At 31.8% G+C, this 20,129-nt stretch overlaps 1 protein-coding gene across 1 annotated transcript in view; it reads left to right on the top strand.

The window, feature by feature from the left end:
• Window positions 1-1,185: 1,185 nt before the first annotated feature.
• The window catches only part of LOC149901424 (Ig-like and fibronectin type-III domain-containing protein 2), a 158,719-nt gene continuing 139,775 nt past the window's right edge, over window positions 1,186-20,129 (top strand). The window contains exon 1 of the mRNA XM_090111367.1: window positions 1,186-1,340. The gene's annotated coding sequence lies outside the window, so the exon portion shown is untranslated. The remainder of the gene's footprint in view (window positions 1,341-20,129) is intronic.

Here is a 20,129-nt window from a genome sequence, read left to right as displayed (position 1 = left end):
CCACCCGGGGCAAATATTTGTGTGATGAACATAGATGTTTGCTCTGTGTCTGGGTGTTGAATATCTATATAAGTATTTATTTAAAATTATATATGTATGTTTATCAGCCATCTGGTTTCCATAACACAAGCGAAAGCTTAGTATGGGATCAGATCGTGCCGTGTGTGAAAAATTGTCCTGAAAATATTTATAAAAAAATAAATAAATAAAGGATAGAAAATTGATTGCGAAATTTATGTCTTAACTTTTTAATGGAATTTATACGGTTTATACTTTATAGTAGCTATTTATATCGACGGTTACAATTACTTTACATAATATAGTAACATCCTCAGTCTTAATGTGGTAGCGGTCGCTGTGTAATAAATCGCGTTTTATATCCGTTAATATTCTCAATAAATGTAGGTAAAAGTGGTCGAATTTAGGAAGCAAAATTTACTAAAACTATGAAATACTTATAGAAATTCAAAGTTTATACAATATTATTTCATAGTATTAGATTATCATTTCATGTTTTTTGGTTAAAATAAGATCAAAATTACTGCGTAGAAATGAAGACACCGATGCATCGCTAGAAATCCAATTTAAAAATAATTCAGAACATAAGCAAAGAATTTTCTCTACAATGTGCTCTACTTTATAGAAAATGCAATTGTTGTTAAAAATAATAATAAAAATATGTGTTAACTTAGTACAACTTGGCTCTATGTAGTGAGAGTTTTCACTATGAATAATGGTTCCTAGTTTGTAGAGACATGCTCTAATGTAGAGTCTTTTTGTAGAGATTTTTAAATGTAGAGACAAACTTGTGTATGTAAATAACATCAATAATGAACATTTGTTTGTAAGTTCTTAATATTATGTACTAATGTAGAGTCTTTTTTGTAGAGATTTTGAAATGTAGAGATACGAAATGTAGAGAACTTACGGCGGTAAATAAAATCAATTGTTGACATTCGTTTGTTTATAATTGAAGTTCTCTAGCTATCAAAGAATCGAATTCATACAAACGTTACTCATCTTATAAACTATAAGCGACGACACGGCATTTAGTTAGTGTTACTAAATACTGGATCTAGCATGAGGTTAAGTCAAGGTTTGTAAAAATCATAATACACCAATTGTACATAAACAATATACGCTCATTGTTTTTATGAGCGAGGAAAATTGTGCCCTCAGTGTTAGCTCCGGTCGCTTCAGTCGTCCCGCGTCGACTGCAGCGCGCACACGGTCGGTAGCTGATAGATTCAATTTCGCGCCGCGTGTGTTCGAATTTTGAATTTGTGTTTTTTTTTTTATTTTGTCTGTGTGCAGTGCAAGGATTTAATTCGAGCAAAGAGGTTTGATTATTTTTTATTATGTTTATTTTTTAGTGTTGGTAGAGCGTTAGATGAAATAGGTTTTGCAGGTGATTTTGAGATACCTATCTTACAGGATAGAATAGAATTATTACGTATATTTTATTGATAAAAATATTATAATTTAAAATTATAATAATTTGTTATATTACTGGACTTATTGCACACGGTATATAATACACGGAAGCAAAGATAATTATTACACAGCATTAGGAAATGAAATAAAATTAAGTAGAGTCTAAAACGATTGTTTTGTTTGTTATGGTCGATATAAATATAATCTTGACTCATTGTAATTAAGCGTAAAAAAATAAGACGATCGAATTTTTTTTTAATGAACCTGTTTTTTTGTATCTGCCATAAACTAAGAAAAAAAAACATTCTTATTTACTTTATTACGCGCTCTATGTTGCAATTATGAAAAATTTTAGGCTAAGATATTATATAAAATGCATAATTAAAAAAAAATATATTTAAAATATTATTTGCGTCCTTGTGTTTTTTTATATTTTATTCATATTCTTTTAATAATTAATACATGCATTTAATTGTCATAGATGGTTGATAAAATTCGTGCAATGCTTTTTTGAGCAATTCTAATCTCAAGGGCATTAGGATACACTTATTTTTATTTATATTTTTTATGTTGTAATAGGTATTAATTGGGAATTCAGAGATCCTGTTTCGTATTTCTTATAGGAGATGAGAAACAAAAAAAAATTATTCTTATTTTTAATTTAAACATTGTAAACTTATCTTTAAATTTAGATAATAACACCTGTATGTTCTTCCAGACATTTTGACCTCTGAGATTTAACTTTAGGTATCTGTCCTTTGCAATACTAAGACATCTGTGACCCGTCCTTTTTAGAATTTATTAACAACCTTTGGTCTATATATAGACCGCCTCCTTGGTACAGTGGTTGACGCGTGACGTGAGCGTAGAACCGAGGGGTCCTGGGTTCGATTCCCGGTGGAGACAAAGAAAAAAAAATGTCTCGGTCTGGCAGGACACAGAAGGCTGATCACCTACTTGTCCCTAAAGAAAATCGATCAGTGAAACAGATGTATAATGCATCTGCCCCTTACCCCACTTGGGGACATGGGACTTCACTTTTTTTTTGGTCTATAGATAAAGCTGTTTAATTAAAAATGTTTATTCGAATAAAAACATTTTTATTTGAAACACTGATATTAAGTTTCAAATGCGAAATATCGTTTAATATGTTTAACTCTAAACAGTTCAATAGTTTTTCATGAAACTTTGAATACAGGTTCGGAATACAGAAATCTAGAGTTTCGAATATTGCAAGAGAAGACGCGGGTAAATGTGTTACCTCTATATATCATAACCTTTATGATTAAAATAAAATAAACTATTTAGCCGACTGTGTTATTAAATAGGGGTTAAGTTTACATAGTAACTTTGGCACTCTTTATTTTGTTAATAGTAAAATGATGAATATTAGTTTGAGGGGTGTTATAAGATACATCTCTAAGTAATCTACGTTACTCCTTATAACATCAGCTATTTATCAGTGAATGCCTCGTCAAAATCGGTCCAGCCATTTCAGAGATTATGAAGTTTTTCTGCAAATCCGAGAAATCAATGTAGAGTCAATATCAATGAAGAATTATTTTAAGTTTTTTTTCTAATTATAACACATAGTCGAGTTTTATCACAAATAGAAACTTGTTTATATTGTTATCGATGGTGATAGATCTTGAATGATTTACAAGGTGATTAGTAAGTTGGGATAATGGTCGAAACTATTTCCAAGAGAACCTAAAAGATTGATCGTGATTAATTCGTCTATTATTTAGTTATGAGTTCAAAAATGTAGGATAAGATACTATTAAAAGGCCATTTAACAATTTTTGTAAGGTCAATTATTTACATTCGTTTGAGCAGTCACTAGTGGAGCCGATAATCTTCTAGCTCCATTCTAAGAGTTTTTCATATTAGCATAAAGGACATTTTGAAGTGAAACTTCTGTAGGCGCGTTGAGAGTAAAATTTCAAGGTCGCGTCATGGCATCACCGTCACGTCATGAAGGCGACGATTTTGGTATGTTTGAATCTTGCCATGAAGTTTCACCTCTGACACGTGTGTTCGGCACACACGCTCTTTATTATTTTATCTGCACATTATCCACACTTCTGCAACAGATGAAGGAAAACATCATTAGGAAACTGTCATGTTCTAAATAGAAAAAAAGTTCAATGACATGTGATATCTGTCAACATGCAATGTTGCGTGGTGGATATAGCCTTAATACAGGCGGACTGTATGTACATGAATATGGGCAGAAATAGTGTCAAATCAAATCAAATTAAATGAAATTGTCTTTATTTGCTGAATGTTAGTTGCAAAGATGTTAGGTACAAATTGTATAGGTTCTTTAACATTCTGCTCGTAGTGTAGCATGCGAATATATTATTTTAGTACAACCAATATATTCGGGTATTTTACAACTATAGGTAACGAAAAACATAAATACATTGTATAATGCAAAATACTCTTAATTTTTTATATAATAGTTTTGTATTTGTAATCGACTTAAAAGTAAAGTTGATTGATAGTATTTTTGTAGTTAATTTATATTCATTTAGTTAATTGTTATATAATGGTTGTGGTACTGTTAAATTAATCGATTTCTTACGTTTTATGATTAGACCATGTCTGGTAAAGTTACGTTACGTTAGGTAATAGGTATACTGAATTTTGAATAAGGACTTTAAAAATCAATATCTATACTAATATTATAAAGCTGAAGAGTTTGTTTGTTTGAACGCGCTAATCTCAGGAACTACTGGTACGATTTGAAAAAATCTTTCAGTGTTAGATAGCCCATTTATCGAGGAAGGCTATAGGCTACATATCATCATGCTGAGACCAATAGGAGCGGAGCAATGCAGGTGAAACCGCAGGGAGCAGCTAGTTAAAATACATATATAAACGTAGTGAGAAATGTATGCAAGACGGAACATAAAACAAACAAAACTACTGGCCGTATCTTGATTGACCCGCTTACATTTATTAAACATTTAGTGAATAAACACTTGATAAATATTATAATAGAGAGGTGATATTGTTTGAAATGTCTGTGGTATTCATTGTTAGATTTTTTAAACGATTTATCGTAAAAGGGGTTTGTGTTGTTCTGACATACATAGTATCCAACCAACGGCAACAATTTCATCTAGTAAAACAAAACATCTTTCCATGCAGGAAATTGTTGTGTTGTCAGATAATATAGGTCAGGGATTTGGCGCTTTGCTTAACAACTTAGGGCATAAAGTAACCAATTTTTGCACTCCTAATAGTTCATTTACATATATCATGAATTCGTTAGATAATTTTAGTTTTAAGGAAAATAGTATTGTTATTATATTATACGGAGATAGTTTTAACTTAAAAAAACATGACATTGATATAGGATTTCAAAAAATGTTGAAAATTAGTAGTGAGACAAAATGCAAATTTATGTTGTGTACATTGCCATATTTGCCTGGTTTGACACAAAATCAAAACAAATTTATCTATAATATCAATTTAAAATTATATAATTTAACAAATCATCATAGTGATGCATTTATATATTTTGACATAAATTCTTGTATAAAATCTTTTTGTTTGACAAAGAATACAGTGTATCTGCCATCTAGATATAAGAGAGAACTTGCTATGTTAATAGCATATAAAATTATTAACCAGTCTGATACATGTTCAGTAGCAGACCATCGATCTACTATAATTTTATGTAGTAGTAATTATATACATCAACCTAGGTTAAGTGTTGATAGCCCTAAGCTAGATTTAAACTAGTATGTAAGACAACAGCTAAGCAGCCTTTTTCCATTGTACATCAAAATATTCAAGGCTTGGCTAGCAAATTATTAGAAATAGAATTATTTTTAAATCATAATAGAATTAAAATATTTTGTGTAACAGAACATTGGCTTAAACAATGTCAGTTGTTAATAAATATTGATAATTATAAATTAAAAAGTATATACTTTAGGACAAATGCTATTCATGGAGGTTCTCTTATTTTTGTACACAATAGTTTAAAATGCAAGGAACGAACTGACATTGTTAGCCTTTCTGTAGAACGCACCATTGAACTGTCCTGTGTTGAGCTTGAGCGTTACATTATTGTTTGCGTATACAGACCTCCTTCCAGTGACTATAATTTGTTTGAGACAGTCATGGAAGAAATATTAAAGCGTTTAGGCAGGAGTAAAAAGAAGGTAATAGTATGTGGTGATTTTAATATTGATTTACTTTCACACACACAAACGGCAACACGAATAGTTAATTTGTTTCATTCATTTAACCTGTATAAACTTTTTGATGAGCCCACACGAATAACACCTACTTCTGCAACTTGTATTGATAATATATACTGTGATTGCAAATGTTTAGAAAAAAATATTCTCAACACGCTAACTTCGGATCACTGTGGCCAGAAAGTAGTTTTTGAATGGGATTGCATACCTACATTTAAAAGAATTAATGTTAGGCCTATAACTAGAAAAGGCATTCATACATCATCATCATCATCAATACATATAATAAAATTCTAGAAAAGTGGTGTCTGTACAATGAAAATATGTAAAAAAAAATTAGCAGGGGTTATTACTAAATCGATCCCAAACCCAAAACTGTTGTTAAAAAAATTTTTGTCTGTTTGTCTGTTTGTCGGTTTGTCTGTTTGTCGGTTTGTCTGTTTGTCTGTTTGTCTGTATGTTTGAACACGCTAATCTCAGAAACGGCTTATCCGATTTAGATGCGGTTTTCACTAATATATTGTGGTAAGCTTCATTTAACATTTAGTGTTTATTTTATGTCAATCGGTTCGTAAATAAAAAAGTTATGACCATTTAAGTAATCACAGCGAACATTTGCTTAGGCATTCTATACATGAATTACTTTATTACGTAAATTATACGCTAAAGTTATTCCTTGACATGTCCAGATGATCATATCGAAAGTCCCCAAGCGTGGGGGGGGGTGGTTATGCTGAGGGGGTAGTAGGGGGGTCAAAGGACCTTTATTTAGATTTTTGCTCATAAGTCTAAAACCTGCACAAATAGCATTATGGTTACTTCTAGGTAAATTTTCTATATAAAAGGTCTTTGAAATTATGTCGTAGGTATTATATTTTTAACCCCCGACGCAAAAAGAGGGGTGTTATGACCGCTATGTGTGTATTGCGTGTCTGTCTGTGCCACCGTAGCTCGCTAACGGGTAATACGAATTAGATGCGTTTTTTTGTTACATTAGTTGTTTATTATATTATATAGGGGTGAAAAAAACGCATGTTAGTTGTTAATGTAGGTTGTTAATGTAGGTTATACTGCGGTTATACTAAATGAAAATAGACGACATGTCAGAAACAATTAGTCAAATTTTATCAAAATCGGTTCATCCATTTATTTGATATAGGGGTAAAAGTGGGAATAAATAAATGAATTTTATCAAATATACTCAAGTGACGTATCTAATGAAAGACATGACGTGTAAAGTACAATAAGACATATTTTATCAAAATTGGTTCATCCATTTATTGGATAAAAGTGGCAATAAAAGTTGTCAAATATACCTAAGTGGCATATCAAATGAAAGGGCATGACCTGACGTGAGAAGTATAATGAGGCATAGGTATTTAATCAAAATCGGTTCATCCATTTATTATATAGAGGGGTAAAAGTGGGAATGAAAAAAAACGAATGTTGTCTGTTATACCCAAGTGATATATCAAATGAAAAAAATGTTGTGTGGTTTTATGAAACCACGGTAAAAGTGAAACTGTTCGAACGGTTCCGAACACTGCTTTGTGTAGCGCATGTCGCGTGTCGGTCGGCTGCCGAGTAGGTATACCTACTCGGCAGCCGCGATACATGCGACATGCGCTACACAGACCAAAAAGTTTGAGACGGTGTAATAAAAGTTTCACTTTAAAAAGACGACCTGTCAGAAACAACAAGTCAAATTATATCAAAATTGGTTCATCAATTTATTTGATATAGGGGTTAAAGTGGGAATAAATAAATGAATTTTATCAAATATACTCAAGTGACGTATCTAATGAAATACATGACGTGTAAAGTACAATAAGACATAATATTTTATCAAAATTGGTTCATCCATTTATTGGATATAATATGTAGGTATAAAAGTGAGAATAAAAGTTGTCGAATATACCCAAGTGGCATATCAAATGAAAGGGCATGACCTGACGTGAGAAGTATAATGAGGCATATTTAATCAAAATCGGTTCATCCAATAATTATATGTAGGGCAAAAGTGGGAATGAGAAAAACGAATGCTGTCTGTTATACCCAAGTGATATATCAAATGAAAAAAGACGACCTGTCAGAAACAATTAAGTAGTCCAATGTTATCAAAATCGGTTCATCCATTTATTTGATATAGGGGTAAAAGTGGGAATAAATAAATAAATTTTATCAAATATACTCAAGTGACTTATCTAATGAAAGACATGACGTGTAAAGTACAATAAGACATATTTTATCAAAATTGGTTCATCCATTTATTGGATACAATATGTAGGTATAAAAGTGAGAATAAAAGTTGTCGAATATACCCAAGTGGCATATCAAATGAAAGGGCATGACCTGACGTGAGAAGTATGATGAGGCATATTTAATCAAAATCGGTTCATCCATTTATTGATTTATAGCGGTAAAAGTGGGAATGAATAATTGAATGTGGTCAAATAATATAATCAAGCGGCATATCAAATGACGTGTGAATTACAATTAGTCATGTTTTATCAAAATTGGTTAATCTGTTTATTACATATAGGGCACCTTAGGGGTGATAGTGGGGATAAATAATCCAAATGGAGTACCAAACGAAAGGATATGACATGTACATAATATATAGGTATGATTAGACATGGTTTAGATCAAAATCGGTTCTGCCAAATGGTAGTAAATACTAGGGGTGAAAGGGAAAAGTTGAAAGTCTATGAAAGTAGAAGGAATATGGGAGCGGGAGAATAACCACATCCTGGAAATTTTGAACTCTTCTGTACCTAAGTTTTATAGCTCAGTTTAGTAATAAATTTTACTAACAGTTCTTTTGTGTTATTATTTATTTTATTTCTTAACTTTATAATAATGTGTAAGTACTTATAATTTAGTTGTATATGATAGTACGTGTTTCAAGACGTGTTTACTCAATAATTGTGTGTTAACTAGTAACTACTATGCAGTCACTATTCCACGCGGACGAAGTCGCGGGCACAGCTAGTTTAGAAATAATATTGATAATAAACTACCTGACCTGAATAATCAATCCTTTCATAAAAATCCTTGTGAAATGTTTACAAATCTTTTTAAGTTCATTCATAGTGAATATGAAAAAATATTTAAAATTAAATCTTTAACTATTACCAAGGATTTACCATTCAGCCAATGGGCAACTCCTAGTATACACAGATGCAGGAACGTTCTTTACGAGTTATATGGTATGAAACAATATAACAAAGACTTGTCATTTCTTAGTTATGTTAGAAATTATTCAAAAACATTTAAAAAAGTTTGTTTCACTGCCAAGAGTTTGTATATCAGAGACAAAATACGCAACTCTGACAATAAAGTTAAAACGGTTTGGACAATTATTAATGGTGAATTGGGCAAAATCCGATCAAACGATAGTACCATAAAACTTGTCAACTCTGGTAGGGTCATTGACAAAAGTGCTGATGTTGCGCTTGCTTTTGAAGATTTCTTTAGTAGTGTCCCTGCTAGTTTAACTAAGAATTTAAATTCGTCTTCAGCGCTTGCAGAGTCTTTATTGAGGGATCACGTTGCTGAGTGTAACAAATTATTTGAATTGCGACACGTGACTGCTGATGAAATTGTTAAAACTTTTAAAACATTAAATTTAAAAAAAACATGTGATCTCTGGGGTATGTCTGTAAATTTAGTAAATAATATCATAGAAAACATTGCCAATCAACTAGCGTTTATATTTAATCAGTGTTGTGACTGTGGTATATTCCCTGATTTACTAAAGTTTAGCAAAGTTATTCCTTTATTTAAAAGTGGTGACCAAGAAGACAGTAATAACTATAGGCCAATTTCCATATTACCAACTTTGAGCAAAGTCTTCGAGAAACTAATTTTAAACCAATTAAATAGTCATTTTGCATCAAATGGTTTACTGCACGCCAAACAGTATGGTTTCACAAAGGGGCGCTCTACCACTGATGCCGGAGTAGCTCTTTTATCACATATATACAAAGCATGGGAAAATTCAAAGAATGCTTTGGGGATATTCTGCGACCTTTCTAAGGCTTTTGACTGTGTAGAACATTCCACTCTATTACGGAAACTAAATTTTTATGGTATCAAAGGTTTAGCTCAGGATCTCATAGCTTCATATCTTCAGAACAGGGTACAAACCGTTGTCGTTAATGGAGAGAAATCTCGCGGTGCGCCGATTAACATAGGTGTTCCGCAGGGATCTATCTTAGGACCGTTTTTGTTCTTAGTGTATATTAATGACCTACCTTATTATTTGCAGGATATGTGTGAAATAGTACTGTTTGCAGATGACACCTCATTAATTTTTAATGTGGATAGACATGACACAAATGTTGACGAAGTAAACTCTGCTCTTTTACGCATATCCAATTGGTTTAATGCTAATAATTTACTATTAAATACAAAAAAAACAAATTGTGTAGAATTTATCCTCCCAAATGTAAAAAAGGTGAAAAGGAATATTATTTTAAACGGGGAGGTATTATACCCTGTGGAATCGACTGTTTTTCTTGGTTTGACATTAGATGAGAAGCTTCAATGGGGGGCCCATGTTACCACCACCGCTGCTAAGCTCAGCTCAGCTGCATATGCAGTTAGAAGAATAAGGCATCTCACCGATGAAGAAACGGCTAGATTGGTTTACTTTAGCTACTTTCATAGCATAATGTCCTATGGAATTCTGCTATGGGGCAGGGCTGCAGATATAGAAACTATATTTATATTACAGAAAAGAGCCATACGCTCTGTATATAATTTGCGTGCTCGAGACTCACTAAGAGATCTCTTTAAGAATACTGGTATCCTTACTGTACCGTCGCAGTATATATTTAATAATATTTTATATGTACATAATAACGCTTACTTACACACAAAAGTAGGAGATAGACATTGTTATGACACAAGAAACAGAAATAAAATTGAAATGCCATTATTCCGGCTAGCTAAAGTTAAAAATTCATTTATGGGCCAAGGTATACGCTTTTACAACAGAATTCCTCATAATATTAAAGAGTTTAGTAGTTCTAAATTTAAATCTTATATAAAAAATGTACTTGTCAAGAGAGCCTATTACAGTATTAAGGAATATATGGAAGATAAAAACCCATGGAGGGTTGTCGCGTAAAAACCACAGGACAGTTCTTTGGTATATTATGATAATATATTATGATATTACATATGTAATTTGTAAAATTGTAAATCTGACATGATTAAAAAGAGCAACTATGGAGTTTCTTGCCGATTCTTCTCCGTAGATACTGCTTTCCGAATCGGTGGTAAATGTTAAAAACATGTACTTAATGACGTTTCAAAAGTGCTTCTAGAAGAAGTCTAATTGAATAAATAAATGTTTGAGTTTGAGTTTGAGTTTGAGTGTTAAAATTCAATATTTTATTATGGTAAGGGGTAAAAGTAATTGTTTTTAGAGGGCAAAACTATAAATAGAGCATGGCAATATTTTTGTATTTAAGAGTTTCGTTTCAAAGCGGTTGAACAAATTGCATGTCGAATATTGCAATTAATTCATGAGGGTCGAACGAAGTCGGGAATATCAACTAGTGATAAATAAAAATAGACCAGTTTACAAACATAATATAAATAAAATAGGTATTGTTTTACCGATCAATAGGCCATTGTTAAAAGAGAAATTATCACAATGCTCTCTTAGTCAGCCATTTTGTGTCACAGATAAAATAGAATCTCTCATTTATTCGTTATTTATGATCTGTTTGTGTCAAGGTTTGTTCTATTCATTATTTGAACTATATCCGTTATTGATAATTTCAAATAATTTCCGTTTCAATTAATAGTCCCGGTCAATTATATTGACCTATGTTTACAAAAACTTGTATTTTTTGGAACAACATAATTTTTTTTATCTATAACATGTATTTCCAAGTATGCAGCTGCAATCAATACTAATTTAGGATATATAGCTACTAGATATGTACGCCTAAATATTATCATAAAAAAAATTAAGATTATCAGTCAATGACTTAGTCAATGAGTAATAATAATTTAACGACAACTTAATCATAATTTAATTTAAGTGCTCTTTTAATTAAATATCTAATTATACACACATTATATTCCACGAAGATAAAAATATGTAATCTATAATGGTTTCATAAATATCTAAAGGGATGAAACGTGCGAAATGTACAGAAATCCGTAATTTTCGTAAATCCATGTAAATTGGTTTAAGCTTAACATTAGGGAACGATAAGGGATTTAAGATATCTGAATCTGAAACGTATTCCTTATAAAATTAAAGGGATGTTAATGGTAAGCCTGTCTGATTTATGACTTGGAAATTTGGCTGACGTGCGTTTGGTAAATTATTAATTTTATATACCTACTAGGTTTCCACTTTCCGCCCACGGCTTCGCGTGCGTTTTCAAAGAAAAACCTGCACAGTTCCCGTTCCCGTGGGATTTCCGGGATAAAACCTATCCTATGTGTTAATCCAATTTACCCTCTATATGTGTGATAAATTTAATTGTAATCGGTTCAGTAGTATTTGCGTGAAAGAGTAACAAACATACATACACATACATCCATCCTCACAAACTTTCGCATTTATAATATTACTAGAGGTCCGCCCCGGCTTCGCCCGTGGTACATATTTCGTAATAAAAGGTAGCCTATGTCCTTTCTCGGGTATCAAAATACCAAATTACATGCAAATTGGTTCAGTAGTTTAGGCGTGATTGAGTAACAGACAGACAGACAGAGTTACTTTCGCATTTATAATATTAGTATGGATATATTATAGTAGGATAGGATAGGACGTATTTTAATTGTCTTAATTATGAATAGTAATTGAATTGTCTCTTATCTTTTATATATAAAAATGAATCGCAAAATGTGTTGGTAAGCGCATAACTCGAGAACGGCTGAACCGATTTCGATAATTCTTTTTTTATTATATTCCTTGAAGTACGAGGATGGTTCTTATGTAGAGAAAACGTAAACATGTACCACGGGCGAAGCCGGGGCGGACCGCTAGTTTATCATAAGGACGCTTTGTTTATAGATTAGCTAAACTCAAAGTGAAGTAAGGAAACCATTTCTAAGGACAACAGTATATTTAAATTAACTGAAAACAGATTCGTAGCACATTAACAACTCTATATACATTTCTAACAAAATGTCTCGTTTATGGCGTGTACTTTAATTAATTATAATGTAATTAAATTATAATTAATATCAGATTTTCATATGGCTTCCCTAGCATTTCACTTTATCACGCGTTCGTAACATACTTCGCTAGGTTTTCGCTACAAAAAGGTGTTTTAAACGTTCCTTATCTATCTATACTAATATTATAAAGCTGAAGAGTTTGATTGTTTGTTTGAACGCGCTAATCTCAGGAACTACTGGTCCGATTTGAAAAATTCTTTCAGTGTTAGGTAGCCCATTCATCGAGGAAGGCTATACATATATATCATCACGCTAAGACCAACAGGAGCGGAGCCACGCGGGTGAAACCGCGGAGCGCAGCTAGTCTAAAATATAGGTTATAATTGCACTATAGATAGAAGAAGTCGAGGTGCAATATTGTACTTATAATGACGTAATTGTAGTTGAATTGCTAGCGAAGGTGAATAACCTTGACCTTTCGGAATAATACTTTAACCACTCTGCGAGCTATTATTTCGAATAAACGCTTCAAATTTAAAACAGGGTTTTAAGGTCAGTGTGAGGGTATAATGGAGTTAAGATGAGCTTTTGAAAGCTAAGTCCGGGTGTTTCTGAAATAGCGTAGTTAGAGAAAATATTGGTGTGTAGTTAGATGGTTCAATTCACAGATAATATAATACTGATAATAATATACATACCTACGTTTAATCTATATCTATAAATACATAGAAACTGAATAAGAAGAAGTAGTACTGCTTAAGAATTTCTGAACGGATTCTAATGATTATTGGTTTGAAGTATTTGTCTTTATTGGGTTACTAGCTTTCCGCCTCCGGCTTCGCCCGCGTTTTCAAAGAAAAACCCGCATAGTTCCAGTTCCCTTGGGATTTCCTGGATAAAACCTAGCCTATGTTGCTCAGTGAAGATGCAGCTTTCTAATGGTGAAAGAATTTTTGAAATCGGTCCAGTAGTTTATGCGTGAAAACCACACATACATAATGACAAACCTTACCTCTTTATAATATTAGTATAGAAAAACTTAAAAAACAATTTTACGTCCAAAAGAGAGAGTTAGAGAAAGAATTTTGAGAATTATTATCTTGATATAGGATACATTTTGATTATTTTTATCCCTATTAGAAGTTTTATTTTTTATGGTTACCTCGCAGCAGGGGCAAGAGGGGTATAAATGAATATACAGAGGGTCATATTTAAGTGACCCTCCTCGTATTGAAGCTTATTATATTGTTGTTGTTAACCCGATGTAACGTAGGTGTGAATCATACGTGAAGAGTTACTATATAAGACTATAAATATTAATATGTTCTACTATACTAGCTGCTCCGCGCGGTTTCACCCCCGTGGCTCCACTCCTGTTGGTCGTAGCATGATGATATATAGCCTATAACCTTCCTCGATAAATGGGCTATCTAACACCGAAAGAATTTTTCAAATCGGTCCAGTAGTTCCCGAGATTAGCGCGTTCAAACAAACAAACTCTTCAGCTTTATAAGTATAGATTACTGTTGTACTTATAGATTTTTAGGGAGTTAAATGTTATATGATATAGAATTTCATGAATTCGGTACAAAGCCTTATTTCTAGGCAGAATAGACCAGAAATCTTGGTGAGATATTCATATAATTTTAATGCTACGACTTAGCTTGCATTTTACAAAAGAAAAAGATATAGTAGATATGTATCTCATTAAAATTGTGGGTTTTATAGAGTTCTTGTTCTTAGCTATGATGGTTTTTTCCACCATCAACCGAACCGATAATCAAACTTATCACAAACAACAAACATCATAATGATTCCAGTTCCTATTGTAAATTAATCTATATATTTAGTACGTATAAATCAGCGCTGCTCCATAGTTTTTATAGCCCTGGCCTTGGTGGTAAGAGCAAAAACTGTTCGCTTCAAAACTAGTCCCTTGTCTTGACATTGAAATAGCTATATTGAATAATGTAACAGTCATTGACCATAATTATTGTGTATTATATTGTGTGTTTTTATTTATTATCGTGGAATATTATAGAATGCTTTAGTTACCAAATAATGTAATAATTTTCATTAAATGCTCTATGCATGCCTCTACTCCGGTAGGTAATTTGATCAGAAATAAAACAAACAGAAAAAAATATAATTATAATAGGAAATTTTGGAAAACATATTTTTGCTTTTGGCCAAAATTTAAATGTACATTTAGGACATTGCATGACATGCAACATTAAAAAGTTAGAGCCCGTTAAAACTTTTTTCTGCATATTTATTATTTACACTCCTGATTCAAACACCAGGAAACACTACTTACCAATTAATTAATATGCTGTTATATATATTTTGAATCAGTATGTTATTTTTCTTTTACAATAAAGATTGAAGGAATATAAGATGTTGCGCAATATTTATCAAGCAGTAAGGATAGAATCCAAATTGACTGGTTTAATGGCGAGGCTAAATACTGCATCAGAAATCCTGTTATTCTTATAATAATAAATTATGTTATTTTTCGTACTAATAATAAGACATATGAAAACATATTATAACACTAGCTTTCCAAAAACATACTATCAAATCACTATAAAGCAAAGTCGCTTCCGCCGTCTGTGTCTTTATATACTTAGACCTCTTTTATATTATGTTCTGTGCTTAGATCTTTAAAACTACACAGCGGATTTTTATGCCATTTCTTTATAGATAAAGTGATTTAAGAGGAAGGTTTTAGCATATAATTTATAAGGTTTTAGAGAAAGTCGGCGTAGCCGCGGACTAAATGCTAGTTTATAATATTTGCAAAGATAGTGATCGGCCAATTTTCCTTAACAACAAAATATAATCCTGTGATTTTATCGTTCCGACCTTGTATTAAAAATTAATTCGCTTGCAACACTGCCCTATATATTAACATACTTATATACTAAAAGAGGAAAATAATGTGCGTCGATGTTACGTATCCAAGGAAGTCGTCACACTTTCATAAATCCAATTGTTTTTAATGAAACAATAGACATTTTCGTTGTTTTTTTTAGCCTTGTTAATTTTTGTTGCTTTGGCTTTGATATTGAAATAATTAGACCATTTGCGATAAATAAGGTTAAAGAAAGAAGTATATAAGCTGTGTTTTATTAAAATCGTTGTAAAAAATAATTTGAAGATAAACTGATAAAACGAAATATATGTATTTTTTTTTACAATTTGGCAGACATTTCATTTTCTCAACTAAATGAAATAATTTTGATACAGCGATATGTTTTATTGTCAACTCGCACTTAAATACTAATTTATAAATTTATAACCTTGCGTAAAATTTAATAACATCAACTCAATACACTTAACAATATGCGCTGCAATTTATAAAACGTAAAACAAACGTAGCAAAAAATTAATATTCTAAAATGGGTATTTCTTAGATGCTCTTTCATTCCGTGAAACGGAACGTACACAATGCAAGACGTGCAAAGGAGCAGCGTCATTAACCTGAATTCGCGCCATTTTTAACACGTCGCCATTGCTGAAAAATGCTTTGTGCATGACGAAAATGTGTGTAGAATGGTAATAATTATATTAATAGAATAAAAAATGTGTGCGTGTACTAGTGTACACACGTAAGAAGTGAAACTTCTTTATGACCTTATTTTTCAAAAAATAATTAACTATATGAAACTTTACAGAAATACGTCGAATCACGCGTGGTAGGGAGAAAACGCGTAACGAAAAAATGTCACGCGTAACGAAAAAATGTTACACTAAATTTTTTTCCAACCCCGATAAAGAAGTTTCACTTCAATAATATGTATAAATAGCAAAATAATGGACTTTTAATCATAATGGACTTCTTGTTTTTTCGATAGCGTTTTACAAATGCTAACTAACACTATATGTAATTTATAAATTAATATAGGCACAATGTAACATAACGATTCAGCCGTAGTTGACTCTGAAAACAAATAAATTATTTCATACATTTGAGAATAATGTAACTTTAAAAAAAATAGTTTACACAATCAGTAATTTGATTTTAATGGGCATTAGGCCGCGTTTCCATCTGCAAGAAAACTTCCGCAAGAACTTGCAAGTCTACTTGCAGGTGGAAACGCGGAATTAGACTTACAAGCTGCTGTCAGACAGACTGTCGGACATTTCTTGCGGAAGTTTTCTTGCAGATGGACAGGCGGCCTTCATTTCACAAAACATTCATTGTTCAAAACATTTTAACATTTTTTAATTCAATTCAATACATTTTTTGTTAGCGCCTATCTTTTTGTTTATTTTCCAACATTGTTGGAGCAATTTCTAGTCTATAATAATGAATCTATATTAAATTGCATTAATAATATGATTTTTTTTTATTGGTAATAGGGAAGCGCTTGACCACAATCTCGCCTGATGTTAAGCTGAGATGTGGTCTAAGATGGAACGCGCTTCCCTAGAAGGTATCTGTTTACTCTACGCTCTATATAATTCATTCATATCAATTGTCAATATACTCAAACCTTTCAAACTTTCAATCTCACGTGAGAGTAAAAAGTGGTCTTGTAATGGAAAAACAACTGCATTGTTTAAAGTATTGCAGATCGTTTAGAAACAACAGTTGGTTAATCTGTATAATTTTTATGTTGTACACAACTGTATAAGTTACTTTTAAATAAACCTTTGATGAACCTATGATGCTTACATTTTAGCGGTATCTGTTACTGTATGCTTTGGAGATTTTCTATTTTATTAATAAAAGTTTTCCGCCCGCGACTTCGCCCGCTCTACCTGAAACCTAATAAATTATATACCAAAACCTTCCTCTTGAAACACTCTATCTATAAAAAAAACACATCAAAATCCGTTGCGTAGTTTAAAATATTTAAGCATACATATTGAGTCGGGACATAGGGACGGAAAAAGCGACTTTGTTTTATACTATTTAGTGAAGATTCGATTAAGTTACTTTAAGTACTAAGTTTAACATTAGCTGCTTAGCAATAAAGATAATTCTTTGTTCCACTGAGACATTCAAAGAAGGAAATTATTCAACTGAAATATCATTGAACGGTCACCCATCAATTCAGTGACCGCTTCTTAAGTTGCTTAACAACTGTCCTTAAATACAACGCTTGTCTGTATAAATTTTTAATTATATACATATTTGTTTTGTTGGTTGCTGAGGACTTTCTTCCTTGTAACAACACTCGTCACCATAGTTACTAAAGCAATTCACAGCTCATCATCTTTTTACCCAATTATATTTATACAAGTATATAAAATACATTTTATATACAAAGTACAAACTATTATATTTACGATATGTACATACTTTGACTTCATCTAGGGCGGGATTCGAATACGTGTTTTTCTTTAACATGTTACATATAACATAATATACTCCTTGTATTATGTACACATTTAGTTCTATAATATGGGTATGTATTTATTTATTGAACTTTATTATGAGATAATGAATTTATTTAATATTAATTATAAATTATAATTATTATTAAATAACCAGGTTGCGAAATAACTCTACAATCACGTATTATTAAATGCTAATACATTAGCGATTAAACATCTATTTGTGGTTATATAAATTGGTAAATAATTGTTGTTTATACATTAATTACAAATAAATTGACTTGTAATTACTCATTTTGTTTGATACGGTGATGATATACCGAACTTATGTTGATAAGTAAATACTTAACTAAAACATTTATTTCCTTTTTTTATCAATACCTAGGTAACTAAGTACAAACTCATTTCTTTAAAGACCTTAGTGCATTTATTAAGTGTTCCTATAATTAATTAAAAAATGTGTATAAACAACTCCCTAAGGCCTAAGCCGTATTTGATACAGTTAATTACAGATAATACCGCAGGTATCAGATAGTTTAACGTTTTTATAAAATCGGGTATAATCATAGAAAATCCCTAAGCCTAACCTTAGGCTTAAGGTCTATTTGCTGTGTTAAATGCAGAAAATGCCGCAGGTAACAACTAGTATTCCGTAAAACGTTCATATAGCGCCTTCTCCAGTTATTATGTAAGTGCGGCGAGTTTTGCTCACTGCAATGCAATATTTACAAACAAACAGACACATTGTTATGCAAATATCACCACTATTACAAGGCGCTAAGGTTCTGAATCACAAGATGACGATCTCGCTTGACCGTGTACACAGAACGGGTCATGGCCAGTATGACGTCAGTAGGGCGTTTTTTGTTTGATCACAAAAGTATAAGAAACGATAGACCTTATTATGTTTTTGTGCACGACGATCTGGCTTGACGGTTTTCAGTATTTTTTATTGTATCAAAGATTAATGGATCGAATTATGTAAATTTTATGTGAATACTGTATAGGTAATTATAAGTTTTTCCTGGGTTTAAACCCGATTTATTGATGAAATATAATAATTATACTTGTAATCTGTATCAGTCTACTTGCTTGAGACCATGCTCGCTTTGAACGTCGGGATGAATAATTTTGATAAGAATAAGAGCATTTGAACGCAATAAAACAAAAAATATGAGTTTATAAAACTTTTTTAATCTCAGAAACGTCTATCTATTTTGATTTTATGAAAGTTAATAAGGTACTTACTAGCTTTCCACCCGCGGCTTCGCCCGCGTTTTCAAAGAAAAACCCGCCTAGTTCCCGTTCCCGTGGGATTTCCGGGACAAAACTTATTCCAAGTTACCCTCTATATGTGTGCTTAATTTCATTGTAATCGGTTCAGTAGTATTCGCGTGAAAGAGTAACAAACACATCCTCACAAACTTTCGCATTTATAATATTGTTATCAGTTATAAAAAAGTTGTACAGTGTACACTCCCAGAGTTTAGGTGACACCATTAGGTACTAAAAAGTTCTATATCCGATAATCCGACTAAGGTTCTAAGAGTCCTCCACTATATACAAAGTTATCAGTTTTGCTGTGAAGTGCTCTCAGCAAATACTGAAATTCATTAAATTTAGGACATTTAAGAGCCCTTTTACAATGTTAAGATCCCTTGTGGATTTCGTTCAAATGGTCGAAAATATGAGTTAGGTGTAAAGTTGACAGTTTTTAGAGGTTATATTTTTTTACGTTACTATGTTTTTACGTTACTATGTTTTTACCTTTATCTTATAATCTTAACAAATAATATTCCGTTTCATTCTGATTTTGAAGATTTTCAGCAAATTGATAAAATAAAATACGGAAAAGGAATATAGGTACAAAAAAAATGAAGGAATATCGCGAAGCGCGAGAAGCAAGGCGAAAACATTCAACAGTACTATTTTAATAAACTGAATAAAATTAAGGAATTAAAAAAATATGAACTTTGGTGA

The sequence above is a fragment of the Colias eurytheme genome, chromosome 17 (assembly GCF_061535395.1).
Source record: "Colias eurytheme isolate Ceu_HAF_F1 chromosome 17, ilColEury1 Martin Lab GWU primary, whole genome shotgun sequence".
Classification (NCBI taxonomy): domain Eukaryota; kingdom Metazoa; phylum Arthropoda; class Insecta; order Lepidoptera; family Pieridae; genus Colias; species Colias eurytheme.
The sequence above is the reverse complement of the archived record's forward strand: the minus strand, read 5'-3'. Positions and strand labels throughout refer to the sequence as shown.